General features: G+C 45.2%; 1 protein-coding gene across 4 annotated transcripts in view; it reads right to left on the bottom strand.

Annotated features, from left to right (window-relative positions):
- Positions 1 to 14186, bottom strand: part of TCF20 (transcription factor 20) — a 111697-nt gene that overhangs the window by 55616 nt on the left and 41895 nt on the right. The gene's annotated exons all lie outside the window — the stretch shown is intronic.

A 14186-nucleotide genomic window follows, 5' to 3' on the forward strand; every position in this document is an offset into this window, starting at 1 on the left:
ATTGAAACAGTCACTTTGGAAGACAGTACAAAATATAGAGGAAAATAAAAATTCATCAACTAGGACCTAGACTCTTCTCAAAGTCATCTGATTGGGTCAACAGCTTGCATTACCTTTGCTGATGTAATTAGCATGTAATGTACTACTCTTCTTAGTCAATCAAGAGACGATCTTATTTTTTTGCCTTTTGCCTGGGCCTGTCTACTTCTCAGGGTTAGCTGAGTAAAACAAGGTCAAAGAGCTCCAAAACTCTTTAAAATCAGTTACTTAAAGAAGTTGTGAGGGGCACCTGGGTGGCTCAGTCAGTTAAGCGTCCGACTGGCTCGGGTCATTTGTGGGTCTGAGCCCCGCGTCGGGCTCTGTGCTGACAGCTCGGAGCCTGAAGGCTGCTTCAGATTCAGTGTCTCCCTCTCTACCCCTTCCCTGATCGTGTTCTGTCTGTCTGTCTGTCTCAGAAATAAACATTTTTTTTTAATTAAAAAAAGTTGTGAAACACATCTAAGTTAGGGTAAGTGAGGGCAAAGTTTTCTTACAATGGCTTATTAAGCTAGTTTTTTCTTCTTAGTTCCTGCTCAGGGAGCTGACAATAATGCTGCTAGCAGGTAAGTCAGCAATCCTTTTCAAAGTTAAGCTGGAGTTCGCATCTCCAAGCCCGGGGGGGGGGGGGGGGGGGGCTCAACTCGCCATCTCATTCAAGTGAAGCTGCTCTGGGGGGGGGGGGGTCCCTGTCTCCACCCCATTAACTCTCTGACCTCCTCCCCTGCCACTCTCTGCTCTGGTCCTGTGGTATCCTGCTTTGGGGACCATCAAAGGCATTTCTACAGAGGAATTTTGCTCTGCCTGCGATGCGCTTCCCCTGTAGACGCATGGCTTGCCCCTCTTAACTTCCTTCCAGTCTCTGGGCAAAGGCCAACTGACCGGTAAGGCCTTCCCTGGCCATCCTATTAAGAACAGCTAACTCCACAGCCGAGGCTGGGCTTTCCCGGTCTCCCTCCCCAGCACTTAATTCCCAACAGACACAGAAATGCTACTTGGGTACTAGTCATCTCTCCCCCCCACTAGAATGTAAACTTCCTAAAGGGCAGACTTGTCCCTTGCTGTAATCCTCATGTCATTAAAGAGCACACGGCAGGCGTTCCGTGAACCAGTAAACGGTAGAAGAACTAGGCTTTAGAGAACTAGGCTAGAACGTACCTACTCAGAGGTGGTAGCGTGGCGGGGAGATGAGAGAGTGGCAGGATGAGAAAATAGAACGTGATCAATCTAAAAGCAGAGCTGGAGGGTGCCGAACACCCTGCAACCCTGCAAAATCATCCAGGCCCAGTCCCAAGGGGGGAACACCCAACTTGAGTCCACAAGAGAGCCGTGAGGAGGCTTTGGAGAGTAAACATGGGTCAGAGCTGAAGATGGTCAGTAACTCCAAACTCAGGAAGCTGGCCCACTTCTTCCCGAAATATCTTAAGTCTAGAAGAGCTAGACGAGTGTCTACTACTTTGATATTAAGCTTGATTATATAATCACATGACCCAAAGTCATCTTTAAACATTCAAGTACAAATAATCTCAGAATCTAAAGGAAACCGTTTCTCATCATCTTCAAACTCCTGCAACAGACTGCTCTTTTCTGTGTTCCTGTGAATCTGCTGCTGGGCAACAGACAATAGCTTACTGTAGTGTTCGCTACAGTACCAGCCCCTCACATGCACCGTCACTAACCCTCACAGCACGGACACCCTCATTTTACAGATGAGGACACCAAAGCACAGAGCTCACAAGGCTCCTGAGCAGCAGGCACCCTCGGGCCACGTTCCTAATATTACACTACCCCGAGGATCCGTGATGCAGCCAGTGACAGGTGCCATCTGTCCTGTCAGGGATCACACATTCCAGGGTGTCCCTTCTCTGCCTCCCTCTCACAAGGACCTCCCCCATTATTTCCAGCACCGCCGAAAACATTCTGTCCACACAGGTATTTCTCCTGTTTGTGATTGTGCCTCTACCCTGGCTCTCAATGCCGGTGGCCTTCTCCAAACAATCGAAGGTGGCTGAGATGGGTTCCACTGAACAAAAAGACTAAACCTGGTAGGTTAATGAAAAGTTCTCTCAAGAGATACTCTCTCCACAAATAAATATTTTACATGCTGTTTAATTAATCCTTCTGTAAATAAAATCAGGCTTCTGAAAATCTACATGTAAATCTAAATGTCACTTGCTCCAAAGTTTTCCTTAGCAGGAGCTCCTAAGAGCTGAAGACCAGCTTAACGCTGGCCAATCCCGCCCACCACAGGCCGGTGGCTCCCTGAGAAAACCCTATCTCCAGAGGGAAAGAGATTTGGGTACAATTCCTCAGAGGTCTTTCTCAGCCCTTCCCTGGAGCTTCCCTGTCCTGTGGGATGCCCTCCTCCTCCCTATCGTTGTAGTTCTGGTTTATGAACCAGACGAAAAAAAAAATTCCCAGCCAAATACCTCCTGCAGGGTACCAGTCAAGCTAAACATTCTTAATATATATGAAGTATCCGGTCCATAAGAAAGTGAACGCAAGTTCCTCTGTTTTGGGAGTTCCAAGTAAAACAAGAAGAAAACCAAGTATACCAGCAACTAAAAATGTCAGCCAGAGGGGCTCCTGGGTGGCTCAGTCAGTTAAACGGCTGACTCTTGATTGCGGCTCAGGTCATGATCCCAGGTTTGTGAGTTCAAGCCCCACGTTGGGCTCTGAACTGACAGTGTAGAGCCTGCTTGGGATCTCTCCCTCTCTCTCTGCTCCTCCCCCGCTTGTTCTTTCTCTCTCTCAAAATAAATAAACTTAAAAAAAAATGTCAGCCAGAATATTTGTAACTTTAGTATCAGCCTTATAAAATAAGCTAATAGAGATCTTTCAGATGGTATCTGAAAGATACCATCCTATCATTTTAAAAATGCAAATACAGTTTTGAACATCATGATTAATACTGACAAATGCCTGAATTTCCTTGTTTGAATGAATACAGATGTGGTTAGAGAAAAACTGACACTCCAAAGGAAGCCAGTCACCCATGAGGAATTTGTAGACGCGCTCTGAAAATAGGTTTGCCAATGCACCTCCCTCCCCAACTCTCCCTTTCCCTGACTTCCCCTTTTCTGGTTTTCTCCTATTTTCTAGCTTTCTGAATGGGTTCAGCGGGCCGTGGAGTGGCACTAGTGAGGTCCCAAACTCAGTGCCCTCACGTTCACAGCCCAGAGCCTGCATGCCGACCTCCACCGCAAGCACCGCTTCTGCCTGTGGCCCGCCCTCCAGCCTGTCACAGGGCCACGAATTGCCACCTCACAGAAAAGAGCCGTGGCTTGTTTTGTCCTCCTTTCCTTGCACGTGCGTCACCCCGCTCCCCAATCCAGTCTTCCCCACAAAAGCCTCCAAACTGCCTTCAACACCGTCTCCTCGGAGGTCTCTCCAGGCACCTGCTTCCTTTCTCAGTTCTGGCTTAACCACTGTGTTTCTGCCCCTTCTCCTCCCTTGCCTTGAAAAACTGCCTCAGCTCTCAGGACAAAATCACCACCTATGCTTCTAGTTATGGCCCCTGCCTGGTGGACCATTCTGTCTGCCCTGCAGCCTCCCTCCTCACCCATCTCCCCCCTACTCCAGGCCCGGAGAGGAGGCAGAGTAGGGACCCGAAGAGGTTCCGGTGCCCCCTGTGGCTTCTGGCCCAATCTGGCTGGGAGGAGGCAGGAAGAGAGTGAGGAGGGGGGATTTGTTCTCCGGGTTCCCACCCTGCAGTCACTGAGGCTGGCTGAGACGATGCGCCAATGGCCACGCTCCATTTGGGCAACCTGAACGGCCACTTTCTCCAGGCCTCAGGAACTGCTTCCTCTTCTTGCCTTTCAGGCCTGGGAGAGTAACAACTCCTGCTATTGCTGGCCCAGAGACTCCACTTTCTCCACTGGTGTCCCCAACCCTGCTCACTCACTGTGAACAGTCCCAATCCTGCACTGTGGTCAATTCCGTGTCATGATGACTCTCTTCTAAGCCCTCCTCTGTAGATCAGAAGCTGGGAGCTACTTTCCATAACCCCCTTTCCAGCATGGTCGCAAAGAGAAGCACAAGACAGATTTGGAAGACAGAAGAGAAAGCAGAGATCGCTACCCCAGAGGAAGTGGTGACAACAGACACAGGTGCATAGCAGCTTCCCTGTGAGCTCATGAGAACCACTCACTGAGGTACCTCGGCCCTAGATGGGCAGGAGCAGCATCTCTGACCTTCTCAACCCCAGCTGTTCTGACGGCAGTAGGATAAACCTTAATTCTTCTGTCAAAACTCTTCAGGAGCACCTGGGTGGCTCAGGCAGTTTCAGGTCACAGTCTCATGGTTTGTGAGTTCGAGCCCCACGTGGGGGTCTGTGCCGACCCAGCTCAGAGTCTGGAGCCTGCTTTGGATCTGTGTCTCCCTCTCTCTCTCTGCCCCTCCCCCATTCACACTCTGTCTCTGTCCCTCAAAAATAAATAAAAATTAAACACACACACACACACACACACACACACACACACACACACTCTCTTCATACCTGGAACAGAAAAGCTTCCCCTCTCCTGAATGATACAATTAAATGCTCCTCAAATTACCCAGTTTGAGTATGCCATCTGTTTCCTGCAGGACCCTGACTAATATAGTTCTTCTCTTATTCCTAGGATTTCAGAGTAGATTATTATCACTTGGGGAGTGAGAGACTTCTATTTCATGCAATATGGCATACCAGAGGAACTAAGAAATCTCCTCTCAACAAAACACCTAGAAATGTCAGAGAAAATGCACAGCCAAGCTGCAAATAAGATATGTCCAGGGTTCAAAATTGGATGGAATACCAAAAACAGAGTGGCAAGCAGGTGCTAGGCTCTGACTGCCAGGGATGGGGTAGGAAGGCGTTTGCAGCATTTATCAACCGCACCGCCACAGTTCTGATGACCATGCGGGGGTAGAAGACAAGGCCTCCAGTGGCGGGGGGCGGGGGGGGTGGGGTGGGGAGGGGGTGGGGAAGAATAGTCACTTCTGCATGTAAAGACTCTGGGCAGCGTCACTTGTGGCTAAAATAATTTCTCTAAAGATGACAAAATAGATTTATTCTTAGGCCGTCACCAACTCATATTTTCAATGACAAAAACGTTCTTTCCTCAATGGATCCAACTTCCCATCCTCCGGGAAAACCACAATCAGCTCTCAGCTACCCTAAGCAAGAAGCTTTAGAATAACCCCAAACTCAACTCTTCCTTTAACCCTTTGTATTTAAGATGTCACCTAATCCTGCCACTTCTCCATTTCCTGTGTTTGTCCTTTACCTCTCCAGCCTTGTCACTGGCGCTTTCGTCTTTCTTGATGGACAAGAACATGTCCAGAAGTTCTCTTTCCCAGCACCCATCACCCGGAACAGCTTTGCTTCACCAACGTCTTGACGGTGTTCCCCTCCCCACATGCCCTGAAGCCCTCTGATGTCTTCCCAACTGCATTTCTGCTCCTCTCCACCCAAACAAACCTGCTCAGTCCCGTCTAGGCCACCACGTGCTCTTCCTTTTCTGAAGCATCCCTAGGTCCAAAAATTCCTTCCTCCTTTGTCAGTCACATGGCTCTCAGAACCTAAAGAACTCCTGAAACGTGATCTTCTCTACAATTCTTCCTTAAAACAGAGAATTTGCTGGCTTTTCTCTGCTTTGTAACAACAAACACAGTGGAGTACGCTTGCCCTTAACCACTATCCAAGGCACGTGCTATTGATGTAATAACTACCATTTATTCTACGTGTCATACACTGTATGCTTTACATACATTTCAATTTACTGATGAGGAAACAAAAACAAATTATGTAATTTGCCAAAAGTCACCCTTCTAGGATAAGTTGGAGCTGATATTCTATAACTCAGTTCCAAAGTCCATGATCTTTCTGGCATTACATCACAAATTCTGTAAGGAGCACCCAAGTCCAGGTTTTTAAAAGTCCTGACCAACTTTTGTGTCAGATTTATAATACCTGCAGCAATCTCCTATTTACTGCACGTCTAATACAAGTCCTGCACTGCACCAGGCGTTTTACGTAAATGTTAATGTATTTTCATCCTCACCATGCTCTAAGAAGTATTAGTGCTCCTTTTTGTAAACTGAGGCTCAGAAAAGCTCAACAAGCAAAACATTCATAGTAAACAGAGGTGAGATACGGAATGGCCACTCCCCAAACCCCACTGTACTTCTGGCAGAAGCCTGCCTTGAACCAGGAGCAAGACACTCACAAACCAGGAAGCATTTTAAAATTTGTTTATTTTTATCTTGACAGAGAGAGAGAGAGAGAAAGCGCATGTACACAGCAGGGAAGGGGCAGAGAGAGAAGAGGAGAGAGAATCCCAAGCAGGCTCCTCGCTGTCAGCACAGAGCCTGATGTGGGGCTCGAACTCACGAACTGTGAGATCGTGACCTGAGCTGAAATCAAGAGTCAGATGCCTAACCAGCTGAGCCACCCAGGAGCCCCTGGAAAGCATTTTAAAAAGAAATCTTGAAAGGCACCCTGGGTGGCTCAGTCAGTTGAGCATCCGACTTCGGCTCAGGTCATGATCACACGGTTTGTGAGTTTGAGCCCCACATGGGGCTCTGTGCTGACACCTCAGAGCCTGAAGCCTGCTTTAGATTCTGTGTGTGTGTGTGTGTGTGTGTGTGTGTGTGTGTGTGTGTGTGTTTCTCTCTCTCTCTCTCTACCCCTTCCCCGTTCACACACTATCTAAAAAAATTAACATTAAAAAAAATTTTTTTTTAAGAAATCTTGAAATTTGCTAGAACTGCACTGCTTGTATCTGGATATATCCATGCTATTTGCTTTACACATGTGCAAATGAGGGATCTTCCTAAATAGATCAACCAGGCCCAAAGACCTGCCCAATGACTTGATAATTCAAATTCTATGTCCTATTTGCAGAGGTACAGTCTAGATTTTTCCAGTGACTGATAGGTTCAGCACAATTAGGCCTTTAGAATAAGCCAAGGTACTGACAGTGCTTGCTGACTGCCTCCCTGGCTGAGAAGCCCAGAAAGCAGCTTAAGAAACCAACTCAGATGTCTGTCATCTAGAGGAAAAGAAACCCACTCAGAATGCCTAAAAAGTTTACTCTCTGAGGGTCAAAAATCTGTATTCTAATTAGTCATGTAAACTATAAAAAATATCTACTTTCAACCACGATGAAATTAATGATGATAAAATCCAGGGGCACAAATTTATAGCTATTAATTTTTCAAAAAAAAAAATTAAGAGATGATACCCTGTCTGGTGAGGTTGGGGTGAACCTGGTACAAACAATTAACAAAAGCAGCATAAGTTTCCACAACTCTTTAAAAAAAGCAATTTGGGGGGCGCCTGGGTGGCTCAGTTGGTTGAGCTTCTGCTCAGGTCACGATCTCGCAGTCTGTGAGTTCGAGCCCCGCATCGGGCTCTGTGCTGACAGCTTGGAGCCTGGAGCCTGTTTCGGATTCTGTGTCTCCCTCTCTCTGACCCTCCCCCGTTCATGCTCTGTCTCTGTCTCAAAAATAAATAAACGTTAAAAAAAAATTTTTTTTAAAAGCAATTTGGTATTAAAAATACTAATACTTTTGACCTAGTAATTCTATTTACTAGATTTTTATCTTAGGGAAATCTCAAAACAAACAATCAAACAGAAATCAAAGTACATATTCGCTCTAGCGATATCTATATGAAGAAAAGAGGCAGGGCAGGGGGAGAGTGAAGAGGAAAACTTTGCTCCGGGCTCCCACCCTGCAGTCACTGAGGCTGGCTGAGATGGCCTACCAATAAGAACCTAATTCTTTACCATTTCAAAATTATTACGCAAATTATGGTAAATCCACTTAACAAAACAGGACACACTAACTACAGTAATTGCAAAGATGCCAGCAGCACGGGAAATGCTCGTTATGTGCACAGTCCGGCGAAGAGCAGAATAATACAGGCATGTACCTCAGAGACAGTGAGGGTTTGGTTCCGATAAAGCAAGTCAAACGAATGTTCTACCCAGTGCATTTTATAAAAGTCATGTTTAGGGGCGCCTGGGTGGCTCAGTCCGTTAAGCTGCCGACTTCGGCCCAGGTCATGATCTCGCAGTCCATGAGTTCGAGCCCCGCGTCGGGCTCTGTGCTGACAGCTCAGAGCCTGGAGCCTGTTTCAGATTCTGTGTCTCCCTCTCTCTGACCCTCCCCCGTTCATGCTTTGTCTCTCTCTGTCTCAAAAATAAATAAACGTTAAAAAAAAAATTTTTTTAAGTCATGTTTAGGGGGCGCCTGGGTGGCTCAGTTGGTTAAGCAACCAACTCTTGATTTTGGCTCAGATCAAGATCTCACGGTTGGTGAGATCAAGCCCCGCGTGGGGCTCTGCACTGAAAGCACAGAGTCTGCTTGGGATTCTCTCTCTCTCCCCCCCTCCGCCCCTGCATACACATTCCCTCTCTCTCTCAAAATAAATAAACTAAAAAAAAAAGTTACATTTATACTATAGTCTATTAAATACGCAATAGCATTATGTCTAAGAAAACAGTGCACATACCGTAATTTGAAAATACTCTATTGTTGGGGTGCTTGGATGGCTCAGTTGGTTAAGCATCCAACTTTGGCTGAGGTCATGATCTCATGGTTGGTGGGTTTGAGCCCCATGTCGGGCTCTGTGCTCACAGCTCAGAGCCTGGAGCCTGTTTCAGATTCTGTGTCTCCCTCTCTCTCTCTGCCCCTACCCTGCTTGCACTCTCTCCTTTTTTCTCTCAAATATAAACATAAAAAAAAAAATACTTTGTTAAAAAATGCTAACCATTTTCTGAACTTTCAGTGAGTTATAATGGTGTTTTTTTTTTAAGTTTATTTATTTATTTTGAGAGAGACAGAGAGAGTATCCAAGTGGGAGAGGAGCAGAGAAAGGGGGACAGAGGATCCAAGACAGGATCTGCACTGAGAGCAGACAGCCTGACGTGGGGCTCAAAGTCACAAACCACAAGATCGTGACCTGAGCCAAAGGCAGATGTTTAACTGATGAGCCACCCAGGCGCCCCTCAGCCAGTCATAATCTTGATCACCGATCACCATGACAAACATAATAATAATAATAATAATAATAATAATAATAATAATAATAATGAAAGCGTATGAAATATTACAGAACTGCCAAAATGTAACACAGAAACACACTGTGAAGCCAACTGTTGGAAAATGGTGCCGATTAACCTGCTTGATGCAGCACAGCCACAAACCTTCAATTTGTAAAAAAAAAAAAACCCAAACAACCCCCCTCCAAAAGTACACAGTTATCTGCAAGGTACAATAAAATGAAGTGCAATAAAACATGGTATGCCCGTAAATTCGTTACCTGTGCTATGGTTACAGTGGTCTAGATATTAGATGTTCATTTGGCCCACAGCCAGAGAATAGTATGGCAAAATTAAAACCTTGTGACTGTTGAGGGTGGCAGAACTGTGGTTTGCATTTTCTTCCTTTTAATTTCTATTTACATTAATGCTTGCGTAGAAAATAATCACTTTAAAATTTAATTAACCTCATTTAAAAAATATACCCCTCACACGATCTCAAAAATATCTTTGCTCTATCTGCTCCTACTGACAGCAAAGCACTTCCCTGCTCATGGGGAAGAAAGGAAAGAACAGAAGACCCCACAAGTCCAGAGCAGGTTGGAGAGAGAGAGGCATTTGCCAGGCACAATCTCTGCTCTGGGAAACCTGGCACCAATACCACACATGCACCTTGGACACTGTGGCGCTCAGGCGAGTGTACATGCAAAAATAACCAGCTCTGAGCTATTTTTCTTTTCAGAATCAGGCCTAAAAACAGCCGATTTCCACTCCACAGTGGGCAGGCCTATTTTTAGACATAATCTCAAACAGCCATGAGGTTGTAGCATCCTATCAACTGCATGCTTCTAGAACTGCACAGAAATGCCATAAATTTGTTCCTGGCTTGGCCCAAAGAGGTTGGATCCCATCCCCGTTTGATGGCTACTTGTCATATTCACAGGGGCATCACAAGATCAATTTAGATGGCCACAAGTGTGGGCAGGATAGTCAACAGTTCTTAGAAAAGAAGCAGGAACAGGGTGAGGGGCCAGCTAGGGTTCCCTGAAGGTTTTTCCTAACTGTTGAGCCTGAGGGCTTTTAAAGTTGTTACTGAAATTCTTTTCCCATTTAAAGGTTATATGAGTACATAATTTCTAAGCCTTCCCATACAAAAGGATCACATAAAGCAATTAGTATTGATACTTAACAGGCAAAAAGTGTTTCATTTTACAATAGCAACATAATTAAAAAGATACCAGTGGGCTAATCCAAAGAAGTGGGTAAAAGCTATGTGATGAAAATTACAAACTTTACTGAAGGACCCAAAAGGAGAGCTCAAAATACAACAAAATAGACAAACCAGAAGAACACACAATGTATCTAAACAAAAAGACCCAGTATGGTTAAGAGATCAAGTCTCCAGATTAGTTTATAAAACTAACAGTTCCAGTCAAAATCTCAATAGTGTATTAGAAAACAAGTTTGAAATAATTTCAAATGCACAGAAATGTACAAGAATAGTACAGTGCTCACATACTCCCTTCAACAAGATTCCCCAACTGACAACGGTTTATATCATTTGCTCTATTATCTACGCATATTCATTACCTATATATAGCCTACACACACACACACACACACACAGACACACACACACAGACACACACACACACACACACACCAGCTTTTTCCTGACCTCTCTGGAAGCAGGTTGAAGATACGGAGCCCTAGCGACCCTAAATAGTATGCCTATTTCCAAAAATAAGGACACTCTTCCATGTAACCAGCACACAACCCTCCATATCAGAAAATCAACATTCATACTACACCACCAATCCAATCTACAGACTCCATTCAAATTTGATAAGCTGCCCAAACAGTATTTTCTCCCTTTCTGGCCCAGGATCCCATCCAGGAACACAAGCTGTCATTTCTCACTGTGTCTTGTTGACCTGGAATGGGTTCCTCAGGGTTTTCCTGACTTCCATGTCCCTGACAGAGTGAACCCCTTGCATTCTGTGGGATGGACCTCAACCTGTATGTCTAGACCCAGCTCTCATGTTCTCAGCAGCACAGACATGGTGCTGTGCTCTTTCCAGTGTGTCAGGGCAGGCGAGATGCAGGGTGAGCTGACCACAGTCACCTGGTCAAGTCCATCTCTGCCAGGTTTCCCCACTGTAAAGCTACTACCTTATTCTTTGTGACCCGTAAGCATATTGTGGGAGAAATCCTGAGATTAGGCCAGTATCTTGTTCTTTGTCAAACATCCACCTTTGATGACTCCCATGAATCAACCACTTCTATGATGGCTGCCAAACGGTGATTCTCTATTCATCATTAGTAGGCAGACCTTTCCTTCCTCACCCATTTATTCATTCATTGATGCTCAAACTGTCCCAGATCTGACCAGTGGAAACCTCCTCCAACAGGCCCTTACTTCCTTTTTGACACATTCCATTTTTTGAGCATTCCCTTATTCCCCGGCACAAGACATTTCAGGCTCATCTTGTGTTTTCCCTTCTTCAAGCCCTGGAACTAGCCATTTCTCCAAGGACACCTGATCCCTTTTAGAGGAGAAAAGTATTTAGAAACAAAGATCTGAGTGTTAGCACTGTTCACTGCTACCGGGATGTCATTGCTTCTAGCTGGAAAATATTATGCACGTACACGAACACCCACACCTAGAACTACTTCTGTATGTGCAGTTTGTATGTTAAAGAAGTTCATCTTGATACCTCCAATTCTAATCCAACACCCTCAGGGTTCTTCCCAACCGTCCATCTTCCCATGTTTGTAACTCTCTCCTCAGACTGTAAGAAACCTGGCTCCCACTGTCCTCAAGATTCATTTACATACCTGCTGAATCAACTTACATTTTTTGCTCAACATAACCAATCTTCCAAGCTTCCAAGCTTTGCAGCCTCGTCCTTCACCCCCTCACCATCACCTCCTCAGCAAGGGGACGTGCCACTGCCTCTGCACTGCAACCCCCCCCCCCCAACAGGTTTTGATAAATTCTGAAGTTCATATAAAGAAAATGTGCAAAGCCAGGCAAGAAAATGTGGGAAACTATGAAAAATCAGGAGACATCTGCCCTGCCGTGCACCACAACTTTTTCTAAATTATAATTAAATTAAAGGGTGTTGGGATAACATGCTACCTTTCTGGAAGAAAAATAATTGTGAGACCTCTCATCTCGTAATATTCATAAAAACAACCTCCAGGTGAATGAAAAAGCCAAACATCTCTCTCTCTCTCTCTCTCTCTCTCTCTCTCTCTCTCTCTCTCTCTCTCTCTCACACACACACACACACACACACACACACACACACACACACACACACGGTTGTTTTTGGAAGAAAACGCTAATACATCTTACGGAACCAAACTGACATTCAGTTTTGGATTTCCAAATGTCATTCCTTCACTAAATGGAATCAGGGCTTCTTGGAAAAATGGCTGGTTTTCCAAGGGGCAGGCAAAGTCCGAGGTGCACACCTGTAACACTTTGCTGTACCATAAAGGTGAGACATGCTTTCAGCCTAAGGGAGACGTGTCAAACAAGCCTGAGGGGGTAACTTGAGATTCGGTAGGACCAAGCTCTTTTTTTACTATATTAGATGAATTAACAATGGAATTTTTCCAAGTTAGCTCCTAGGTCTGTGTGTGTCAATATGGATAAACTTGAGAAACAATATACATGAAACAGGCATGTCATTTGGAGGTTTGGGTCTAGTGGAGGTAGAGAAGTACTCAGAAGGATGTTAAATCTGGGTGGTGGGTACACAGGCACCATTAGTCTGGGTGCTTTTCTATATGTTTGACATGTCTTGCAAATAAACAAAATTGTGGTTCCCCATCTGACCAGCTTGAAAATGTATGACAGTTCACAGCATGGAATTCAAGATCCTTCCGTGTTTCTGACACCAACAGAATTTCCATCTTCACCTCTCATGACCTCCCTTCACACTTCTTATTCCCAGTGACAACGGCCTTCTCTCCATTTCCCCACGTGTGCTCTAGACCTCCAGGTCCTTGCCCAAGCTGTTACCATGACTAGAATGCGAGCACCCTACCCACTTTTACTACCTGATTAACCCGACTCTTCTGTGAAGACTGGCTTGAAAGTCCATTCTCCAGGCACTCCCTTCTCCTGGCAGCACGGAGAGTGGAAATGGCACGCAAGGACTCTGAACCCAGCCACGTCAGATTCTGAGTTGGGTTTTGTAGCTCACTGCTGGTGAGATCTTGAGCAAATTACTCCCTTCTTTAAGCCTCAGTTTCCTCAACTGTCAAAAAGAAGTGGCCCTGGAGTTTGTCCCGGATAAAATGAACAATACGTTGCACGATTATTCTGCCAAGTAAGTGTTCCTCCAATACCAGAAGCAAGCTCCACTCCACCTTTTCTTTTGTTACTGATAAATTTCAAAACAATAAATGCAGAAAATAGCTGGAAAGGTCACATACCAAAATATTAACTAAGAAAGTTAATTAAAAAAAAAAAAAAGACCACAGTCATGTGTTACTGAAGCTCTGAGGGTGAAGAAGGGTAGGAGGGTACCAGAGTGAGGACTCGGGGTAAACACCTAAAATTCAAAACAAAGAAAACCATAAGGAAGGTCCCTCCTCTCAAAGAGACCCATTTATTTATCTATTTATTTATTTTTAAAGTTTATTTATTTGTGAGAGGGGGACTGTGAGCACACAGGGAAGAGGCAAAGAGAGAGGGAAAGAGAGATCAAGGCAGAGACAGAGAGAGAATCCCAAGCAGACTCCGCACCACAAGCGTGGAGCCCGATGTGGAGCTCGGACTCACAGACCATGAGATCATGACCCGAGCCGAAGTCGGACACTTAACCGACTAAGCCATCCAGGTGCTCCCTCAAAGAGCCCCTTTCTCACAGGGGGAAACATTTACGCATACAAATATTCACCATTCAATACGCGTTTGAGCAAATACCACATTCCAGGCACCGATTCTAAGTTCTGGGGATACAGATTTCAACAAGACTCAAAGTTCTGACCCTCCATGAAAACAGCATGCAAATAGGGTCAAAACAATAAACAAATAGGGACCAAGAGATACTGGGAAAGAAATAAGGGAGGCTGAGGGGACAGAGAAGGACAGAAGGGAAAGGA

This window comes from Prionailurus viverrinus, chromosome B4, assembly GCF_022837055.1.
Source record: "Prionailurus viverrinus isolate Anna chromosome B4, UM_Priviv_1.0, whole genome shotgun sequence".
In the NCBI taxonomy this organism is placed as follows: domain Eukaryota; kingdom Metazoa; phylum Chordata; class Mammalia; order Carnivora; family Felidae; genus Prionailurus; species Prionailurus viverrinus.